Source organism: Petaurus breviceps, unplaced genomic scaffold, assembly GCF_028583685.1.
Source record: "Petaurus breviceps papuanus isolate PSGF00001 unplaced genomic scaffold, PetGlider_PUasm1.0 208, whole genome shotgun sequence".
Lineage (NCBI taxonomy): Eukaryota > Metazoa > Chordata > Mammalia > Diprotodontia > Petauridae > Petaurus > Petaurus breviceps.
The window spans coordinates 19308360-19318697 of NW_027185852.1; the positions used below are offsets into that span (position 1 = coordinate 19308360).

Below are 10338 nucleotides of genomic sequence, written 5' to 3' on the forward strand. Positions count from 1 at the left end.
GAGAGAGAGAGAGAGAGAGAGAGAGAGAGAGAGAGAGAGAGAGAGGATGAGAGAAAGAGACAGAGAGGAAGGGAAGGAGGGGGAGAAAGAGAGGGAGGGAGACAGGGAGGGAGGGAGGGAGGGAAAGAGAGAGAGGGAGGGAGGGAGGGATGGAAAGAGAGAGACAGGGAGGGAAAGAGGGAGGGAGGAAAGGAGAGAGAGGGAAAGAGAGAGAGAGGGAGATAGAGAATGAGGAGAAGAAAAGGAAAAGGGAGAGTAAGGTAGAAGAGGAGAGATCATCTGGCATAAATGAGTCATATTACTTGAAAACAAAAGAAACTATGGGGAACATGGATTTTATGCCTGTCTTCAGGGATAAACAGGCCCATTTCGAGGACTCTCTCTTAGCAACTATATTCTCATTGCACTCGATGCACCATGAGGTGGAACCTCTTCCTAACATCTCTGGTACCCTCAGGGGCACCACCATTCTCCAAGGCACCTAGACCAAAACCTCAGTGTTCATTTAGGGTTAGGGTTAAACTGGACTCTTGAAATAGTCCTTTTTTATTTTAAACTTAAACATCAAAGTGGGCATTTTCCCATTTATAATAGAACAAAGAAAAGGGGGGAAAGACTGACAGAAAACTGTGTAGCTATTATATAGAGTTCACTTTTTAAAAATGTTCAAAATCAAACATATAATGTTCAAAAGTCTTCTGTTTGTAATTCTTCCAGGCTTCCTGTCTTGTCTATGACATTTTTTTTCTCTTTACTAAATTAACAGCCTTTTGAAATGCAGCAATGGCTTTCTTTCTCTTCTCTTTTGGCTACCCATCACAACTCCTCCCTGAACCCCCATTGTTTTGAAAAAGGAAAAATTAAACCATTTATACAAATATGTGCCATCAAGAAAAGCGCATTCCCAGATTGGCTGTGTCTGATAATGTATGTCTCCTTCTGCATCTTGGCATCATTCTCTCTGTCAGGAAGGGGGTAGGCAATCGTTTTTTAATGGTTTTTCCTGCTTCAGGTTTCCCTCCATTCCGATCTATCGTCCACTCAGCTGCCAAAGTGATCTATCAAAAAATACACATCTGCCCATGAGTAATTCCTGCTCAATAAATCCAAGGAGCTCCCTACTACCTCCAGGAAGAAATAGAAATCCTTTTGTGAATTGTCCCCTGTTCCTCACTTTCCATCCTTTCTATATTTTGCTCTCTTCCCCATGTTCTAGAATCCAACTCTACCATCTCTTCCTCAAACACCACATTTCATTTCCTGACTCCATACTTTTGCCGTGGCTGTGCTCTGAGCCTGGAACACTCTCCCTCCTCACCTCTGGCTCTCACCTTCACTTGCCTTCTTCAGGACTTAACTTAAACCCCACCTCTTGCAGGAGGCCATTCCTGGCTCTGCTTCCTCCAAAGATTACCTTATATCTATCGGGTATATAATTTATATGCACACAGATTTTTATCTGTTATCTCCTCCATTTGACTGTAAGCACTTTGAGGGCAGGAACTCTGTGCCTTTTTATTTAATCTCCAGCACTCACCATGGTAAATGCTTGTTGACTGAACATTAGTAAGCATTAGTAAATGTTTGTTGACTGACTGACTTACTGACCCAAAATAGCAGCCTTTATACTCTTATGCCAAAATGGTTGAATTACTCTCCAGAATGATTTTTTGCAGGACTCAATATTATCGTATACGATAACCAGCTGTATGAATTAGGGATATTTAAGTTAGAGAAGAGAGAACTTCTGCAGAAACATGAGGGGGATATTCAAGGAACTGAATGCTTTCATTTGAAAGTAGGATTAGACTTGTTTGATTCAGGTTTGAGAAAAGGAGTGGGAACAACCAATGGAAATTGAGAGGTAGTATTGTGTGGTGCATTGGAGTCAGGAAAAACTGGGTTTGAATCCCATATCAGACACTTATGAGCAGTGTGACTCCTAGATTGTGAGGAGTCATGGAGGTTACTAAGTTCACCCTTCTAATTTGAGAGGAGAAAACTGGAGCCAAAGCAAGGAAATGACTTGCCCAAGGTTGCTCAGCTAGGCTGTTCCAACACCAGGAAGACAATCCAGATCTCCTTGCTCTGAGTTCAAGTCTTCCATGGCGTAGTGGAAATAGTATTGAATTTAGTATCAGAAAACCTAAGTTTCAGCCCAAGATCTGGCCACTTACTATTTTTGTGACTTTGGGGGAGCCCCTTACCCTTTCTGGGCCATAGTTTCAGCATCTGTAACATGAGGGGGGTTAGAATCATGGAGGGATAGATCTGAAAGGGAAAATGAAGATCATTTGGTTCCATTCCTTTGTTCTATGAATGAGAAAATATTATCTCTTATAGAATGTAAGCTCCTTGAGGGCAGGGCCTGTTTCATTTTGGTCACCTGCCCTTGTGTCTGACATATAGTTAATGCCTAACAAAATTTGTTGTTTCACTCATGTCTGGCTCCTGAAGACTCCCTTTGAGGTTTTCTTGTCAAATACATTGAAGTGGTTTGCCATTTCTCCAGCTCATGTGACATACGAGGGAACTGAGATAAACAAAGCTAAATGATTTTCCTGGAGTAACACAGCTAGTAAGAAGCATCTGAGGTCACATTTGAACTCAGGTCCTCCTGATACCAGGCCTGGTAACCTATCAATTGCATCACCTAGCTACCCCTTAACAAAAGTATTTTAATATATTATCTCGTTTCAACTTCAATCCATCATCAAGCATTGATTGAGCATCTATGCTAGAAGTGGGGATAAAAATACAAAATTGAGAAAACCCCTGGCCCTCTCCCTTCTACTGGAGTGAGGGAAGGTATGTAACACATTCTCAAATGACCAAATATAGGATAGAGACCAAATATATACTAAGTGGTCTGGTGAGTCCCTAACAACTCATGGAATCAGGAAAGGACTCTTGGAAAGTATATTTCATTTTAGTCTTGAGGAGACTCCAAGAAGTAAAGAGAAGGAGAGCATTATAGATATAGGTAACAGATAATATACCAAGACCTGGAAGTGGGAGATGGTTTTCATGTATAGGAAAAAACAAATAGTGCAGTTTGACTTGAGCACAGAGTCCATGACTGGGAAGAAATGTATGATCAGGCTGGACAGAAAATCTGGAGCCAAACTGTGAAGGGCTTGAGATGCCAAAAAGGGGTTTGTACTTTATCCTAAGGTCAATGCAGAGAGTTGGGAGGAGACTGAAGGCAGCTAGGGGGGCATCACAGGGCACAGAACACTGGGCCTCAAATTAGGAAGACTCCTCTTCCTGAGTTCCAATCCAGCCTGAGACACTCACTACTCATGTGACCCTGGGCAAGTCACTTTACCTTGTTTGCCCAAGTAGAGAGATTTAGCAGTGACCTAGATAGTAGGGATAGAGAAGAGTGCTTGATGTGGAGAGCTGGGTGTCCTACTGCCTCACACTGAAATACAAACTTTTCTGTTTGTTATCAATGCCCTTCACAGTGTGGTTCAAACCTATCTGTTGCTGTTCTCCTTCCTTCATTCTCAAAGGGGACCAATGCCATCAGGTGGGTGATGTCTTAACCTGCAAGTGAATTGGGTTAAAGTAAGGCAGAGCTGTGCGAAGTCAGCAACCTCACTCTCTCCTCCAGAGTCATCAGAGTCCAGTGCCAAGAGAAAGGTCGAGACGACTGGTGATTGCCCTGGATGGATAGGAGAGGCCCATGGCCTTTTTGAGCTAAGCTCTTTCCCTGTCTTTCTAGAATAATTTCAAACTGCTCCTTCTCACACAGTTAACACTCCCAGCCAGTGACCCGCTTGACGCTTTTAGTACACATGTCCCTTCTTCCACCTAAATCTAGGCCATCCCCTATGCCTGGAATTCTCTCCCCATCTCTGCCTCTTCAAGCCCCAAGCTTCTTTCAAGTTTCAGTTCAATTACCACCTACTTTCCCAATTCCCTGAGCTGCCAGAGACCTCCTCACCATCGCAGTGTATTGTTCATGTATCGTGAATTTATGTGTGAAAATGTCTTCCCCTAGTAGAATATAAATTCAATGAGAATGGATCCTGTCTCACCTTTGTATTTTTATCCCTAGTCTTTTTCACGGTTGTTCACTTATTTTTTACTCATGTCCAATCCTTTGTGACCCCGTTTGAGTTTTCTTGGTAGAGACACTGGAATGGTTTGCCATTGCTCTCTCCAGATGAAAAAAAAAATGGAGGCAAATAGGGTTAAGTGACTTACCCAGGGTCACACAGCTAGCAAGTATATGAGGATAGATTTGAACTCAGGTCTTCCTGATTCCAGGGCCAGCACTCAATCGCTGAGCCATCCAGCTGCTCCCCTTTTCCCAGTGCCTAGTACTTAATAGATACTTAATTATCTAAGCTGGTCATTTGTTTGGGAGACATGTGAGTAAAGATGAATCCATGGGAGTTGGTGAGATTGCCGATAGAGTATGGACCCCTGTGAGGTAGGTACTTTCAAATATTGTTATCCTATACAGGCAGTGGGGTACGGAAATCCACCTTACTCTACAAAGAGGATGGGGGGGTATATGAGAGGACAGACTGGGGAAAGGGGTGTTCAGTATGCTTGCCATCTTAGGGTGGGGAGTAGGGGATAGATAGTACAGATAGATAGGAGAAAATTTGGAACTCAAAGTCTTGTGGCAATGAGTGTTGAAAACTAAAAAGAACGAAATTCTGGAAAGAAAAACTGTCATTCTCCCCATTTTATAAATGAGGAAATTGTAGAGATAGAGATAGTCACTTCCCCACCGTCTCTTAGCTAAGAACATTTCTCTCTGCTCTCCTAACGGCAAGGCTGCTGCTGCTGATGTTTCTATCACACTTCCCCTTTTGTAGAGTACCACACAATTGGGAAGCTAGATGATACATTTGAGAACACTTCATTGGATCTCCCCATTTGATAGATCTCGAAATGAAGGCCCAGAGAGAGGTGAGAGCTTGCTTAAGGTCACATCGCTCATCGGCTGAGAAAGCTCCCAAGCTCCCTCGCCTTCCCTCATGCCAGGGGCTGCTGGGTAGATCCATAAAAGCACGAAAATGTTTTGTGTTATTGTTCAGAAAAATCCTGGATGAGAAAAAATACCATTCTGAAGTGCCTTAATCAGATCTGAGAGACACTCGGCTCCAAGGAGGAGGGAACTGGTTAAGTACCAGCACTCAGCTCCAGGCAAAGGGCTTTTTTTTCTGCCAGCCTTCATTTAAGCACTTTTAATTTTTAATGTATTACTAATTGAGGGAAACTTAGCATATTTAATTATTTTGATTAAAAATATTTCAACAGTTATAAACAAAAGTGAGTGAGATGTGTTCCCTGGCAGAAACTCGAGTGATTACTGAGGTGAGTGGTGTAGTGGAGTGTCTCTGAATTAAAGTTGTTAACAGCTGATTAATTGAGTTAGGAGTCTTCTGCTGGGTAATTAGGTTCACAAAAGGTCGGTGGATAGGCTATAATATGCTGTCAGTTCAAACAAACATCATAGAGCCCACACTTGATTGGTACAGAGTGGGTGAGAGATAGGATGGACTTTGGAGCAAAGCATGTTAGTAGAAAGAACGTTAGGGTTCAAAGGCATCTGAGAACAGAGAATTTCCATTATAACGTATCTCAGGACAGGGAATGTCAGAGCTTGGAGGGGACTTTAGGACAGAGAATGTCAGATCCTTCAGAGACTTATGATGCAGAATGTTATAACATGGAATATTAGGACCAAAAAGGACCATGGAAATCATCCAATTCAACTCCTTCATTTAGAAGGCAAGTAAATTTGATCCTAGAAAGAAGTAACTTGCCCCAGGTCACACAGCTAGTTAGCTAATGGCAAAGTAAAGACTCTGGCTAAGTAAAGACTTACCTCTGCCTAAGAGAACAAAGAATCTCTTTATGTCCTGGTAGAGGTTGGCCACTCATAGGGGTGGTACTAGTGGCAGCCTAGAGAGAGGCAGGATTGGTCTTAAAAGTGGGTAGAGTAGGCAACTACTGTCATAATATTATTTGACCATGAATGAAAAATTCCCCTATCCTAGAGAAAATTTTTCTTGCCACCTCATTCTCCTGATTGGGAGACTTGGACATGCATTTCAATCCCAACTCTTCTGTCATCTCTTCTTGCCATCTCTCTTGCCACTTTTTTCTATCCCTTCCTCTCCCAGTAGTTCTGAAACCATGAACCCTGATCCAGTTAAATTGGTCATTGTTCCTGGATGGGTTGTATCAATCTATTCTCCTTTAGCCACACTTACCATTCTGCCCTCCTCATAAGTTTTTGATCATTATTAATAGTCCTTCATGATCACTGCTTCCCCTTGTGCATTGTTTTCCACACTAAAGTGAAACCTCCTCGAGAGCAGAGACCTTTTTTTTTTTTTGCTTTTTGTATTCACATCTCCAGAGAAGAGCACACTGCTTAGGATATAGTAAGCACTTAGCAAATTCTGTTTTACTGATTGTTAATACTTTACCAGTATCTGTCCCTTAAGTGTGTTTGGGATACTTGAAGTTCTACTAGACAATCAAATTACAAAATGAATGGAGTGTTGGACTTGGTGCCAGAACAACTTAAATTCAAATCCTTCCTCAGACACTTAATATGTGACTCTGATCAAATCATTTACCTTTTTTTAACCTCAGTTTCCTCATCTATAAAATGGATATAATAATACAACCTCCCTTTCAGGGCTATTGTGAGGATCAAATGAGATGGCACATATAAAGTACTCCACAAAAGCTAGCTAGTATTAGTAGTATTATTGAGTCATTACTGAGTCATCAACTTGAATGGTTGAAGCAAGATTCAATCACTCGTATAGAACATTTCAATAACCCTACAAACTTCTCACCCCCTCAGTTAGTTTCCCCTTCAATCCATCCTGCACATGCAATCAGGCCATCTTTCTAATGAATAGATTTGATTTTTATCTATATCAATATGTCTATACAGGGCACTCAAAAGGCATTCAATCAACAAGAATGCACTAAACAGCTAGGTGCTGAAAAGGACAGTGCTCTGGGTGTGGTGTTAGGAAATCTTCATTGTTCGGTTGTTTTGGACTCTTCATTAGTCATACCCCATGTCTGAATAGCAAGAAGAGAGCATGAGTGATTTTTTAAAAACTTTAGTCCACACTCCAGACATGCATGACCAATCGTGTTGTGTATGGGGGGCAAGGGAAGGGTACAATTAGAGGATAGTGGAAACAGTATCAGGCTTGAAATCAGACAGCCTCTATTCAGGTCTGCCCAATTCCTGGCTTTAGGACTGTGAACAAATAATCTGATAAGTCTAAGACTGTGTTTAAAAATAAAAAAACTTCCCAACAATCTGTAAAATTGGACTACATACACTCATTTCCTATTTCGTAGGGCTGTTGTGAGGAAGTACTTTCTATACTTTGAAGCACTATAATATCAGTTTCCTCATTTGTAAAACTGGGCTACTAATATCTGAATTCCCAGTCTCACCGTGTGATTCATTATCTCACTTATCTCCCGAAAAGACCTGCTCTGATATCTGATCACAAAATGAAGACAACCCAAGTTCTCAGAGGCTGTACCACCTGAGAGCAAGATCCATTAGGTTTTATCAAGCTGGTTCCTTAAATTGCATCTCCCCAAACCTTCATTCATTATAATTCCCCCAAAAGATTTCATTCTCCCCAATTTCTCTATATTTATCAAAGTCACCACCATCCTTCTTGGCTTTCAGGTTTGTAATCATCAGAATTATTCTCAAGTCCTCACTCTGTACATCCCATCAATCGCCAAAGCTGGCCACTTCTGCCTTCATGGAATCTCACATCACATTTCTCTACACTTACATAGACCCCACACTAGTCCAGGTCCTCATCACTTTCCATCTATATTATTGCACCAGCCTCCTAATCATTCTCCCTGACTGAAGTCCTTCACCTCTCGAGACTATTCTACAAAGTCCTGCCGGCACTTTTTCTAAGCACAGATCTGACTATGTCATTCCTTTATTCAGTAACCTCCAGCAGCATCCTATTGCTTCTGGAATCAAATAGAAACTCTTCTTATTTAGTTTTTAAAGCCTTTCACAACTTGGCACCAAATAGCTTTCCAGATTTGTTGTACATGACTCTTCTCTGTTCTGGGTTTCAGTCAAACTGGCTATCTTTCTTCTCATGTGCAGCACTGCACCTCTAAACTCCATTAACTTGCACTGGCTATCCCACATGGCTGTAATGTACACCCTCTTATCTCTACTCTGAAAGACTTTACATTTTAATGGGAGAGACAAGTCGATTGTTTCACGTGTATCCCCAGGAAAAAGCACAGTGCCTTGGCAAACAGTCAGTACTTAGTAAATGTTTTCTAGTTGATTAATTAAATGATTGAGTATAGTCCTGGTAACTATTTGGGTCTACCATTCAAAGACTTGAGTCATAAAGTATGGAAAGATCCATTACCAAAAGGGAAATGTACTAGGTGGTGAATCTTTCAGCGGCTCTTGAAAGCATGAATACAAATGAGTACTCAGTCATGTGCCAGTCCCTCGAATTTCTACAAAGAAGGTGACAGAGTAGTGGGAAGGGGGGTAGAAGGCACAGTGAATGGTTTTGAGAATATCTATACATTTAAATTTAATTGCTAATCCCGTAAATGTGAGATCCTTGTCCACTGAGTCACCAGTCGGTTGACATACTATTGCAGGAAGTTAAGTATACGGATATTGACAACCTTGCTATAAATGAAACCAGAAGCCAGAAGTACAAGAAATACATGCAAATGGAAGGAAATTACACATAGTTTTCCTTGAAGAAGTAAACTGAGGCTTCATACCACATTGAGTTCAACAAGAAGGATTTTCATTTGTGGCACTGACATATTTCAACTTTAATACCTCTGATCTTCAAGAAATAGAGATTGTTTATAAGAAGATGAAGTGAGGCAAAATGTCTGGATCAAATCATGGATATGTTGAAGAAGTCACCAGTACATTTCTGAATCATCAAAGAATTGATTTTCAAGACATCCAAAGGAGAGAATGATACCAAACATTTGTAGGAAAATATCAAGGAGAGTATTCTTTTTCCCTTAAAAGACAATCAAGAGAAAATGTCAGTAGCTACTGACCTGTGAGTCTATAAATTTGTTCTCATCTTTTTCATCTCTATAAAATCTTTATGAGAATGATGTAGACATGCTTTGATTGAGAATATCCTTGATGAAAATATGAGAAAGGAAGAAGCAGGCTTTCACTGATTATTATCCACAGCAGTCTACATCTTCACAGCTTCCTAATGGAGTGATTGATCTTAAGATCAAAGTTATAGAGCTGGAAAAGACCTTAGAGATCATCCTGTTCAAAACCCTTATTTTACAGCTATGGAAACTGAGGCTGAGAAAAGTTAAGATACTTGCTTAAATTCCCACAGCTAGTCCATGTCAGCAGTGGAATCTGAGCCCATATTTTTCTGTCTCCATATCCAGAACCCTGTCCACTGTCCCACATTCAGGAAAAGAACATAATATCTCACTGCATTTACCATTTTTCTAGGGTTATTAAGAGCATTTGACTTGGTAGAACAAAATACAGCTTTCAAATTTCTCTTCCTCCAAGGAGTTCTTATGCCCTAGTTAGTTCATAAGATATAATCATGGAGCTACCTTTATTCCATGAGCTTCTGATTGTTAATACCAAGCAAGGAAGCATGCATGGAGACATGTGCATAGAAAAGGTGTTTGTCACCTTCATGAAGATATTCTTCAAGGAGGCCAAATTGGACAGGGATGAGTAAGGGTGGTGAGGCCCTCCTGATACTGCATTGTAGATGACATTGGGTTTATTACACAGTTATGGCCATCCACAAAAGAGCATACAGCTTGGTGAATTGATTTAAGTCTTTGACATCGGAGGCTCAATTGAAGGAAGTGGAGGGATTTGGACTGGATGGAAAGCAGAAAACTTGGGAAAGATGTGTCACATGCAAGACAGATTATTCCTGTTTTGCTTGGACCCAGAGGACAGACTTAAGATCAATAAAAGAAGCAGATTTTGGCTTGATGTCAAGAAAAACTTGTAGGGTGGATAGGTGGCACAGTGAATAGAGCATTGCCCTGGAGTCAGGAGGACCTGAGTTCAAATCTGACCTCAGACACTTAACACAAAAATCAGCCGTGTAATCTTGGGCAAGTCAACCCCAATTGCCCTACCTTCCCCCCTTCAAAAAGCAAAAAAAGAAAAGAAAAGGAAAGGAAAGAAAAGAAAGAAAAGAAAAGAAAAGAAAAGAAAGGAAAGGAAAGGAAAAGAAAAGAAAAGAAAAGAAAAGAAAAGAAAAGAAAAGAAAAGAAAAGAAAAGAAAAGAAAAGAAAAGAAAA

At 40.8% G+C, this 10338-nt stretch overlaps 1 protein-coding gene across 1 annotated transcript in view; it reads right to left on the reverse strand.

The window, feature by feature from the left end:
• The window catches only part of LOC138165179 (complement component C8 alpha chain-like), a 105883-nt gene that overhangs the window by 26761 nt on the left and 68784 nt on the right, over positions 1 to 10338 (reverse strand). The gene's annotated exons all lie outside the window — the stretch shown is intronic.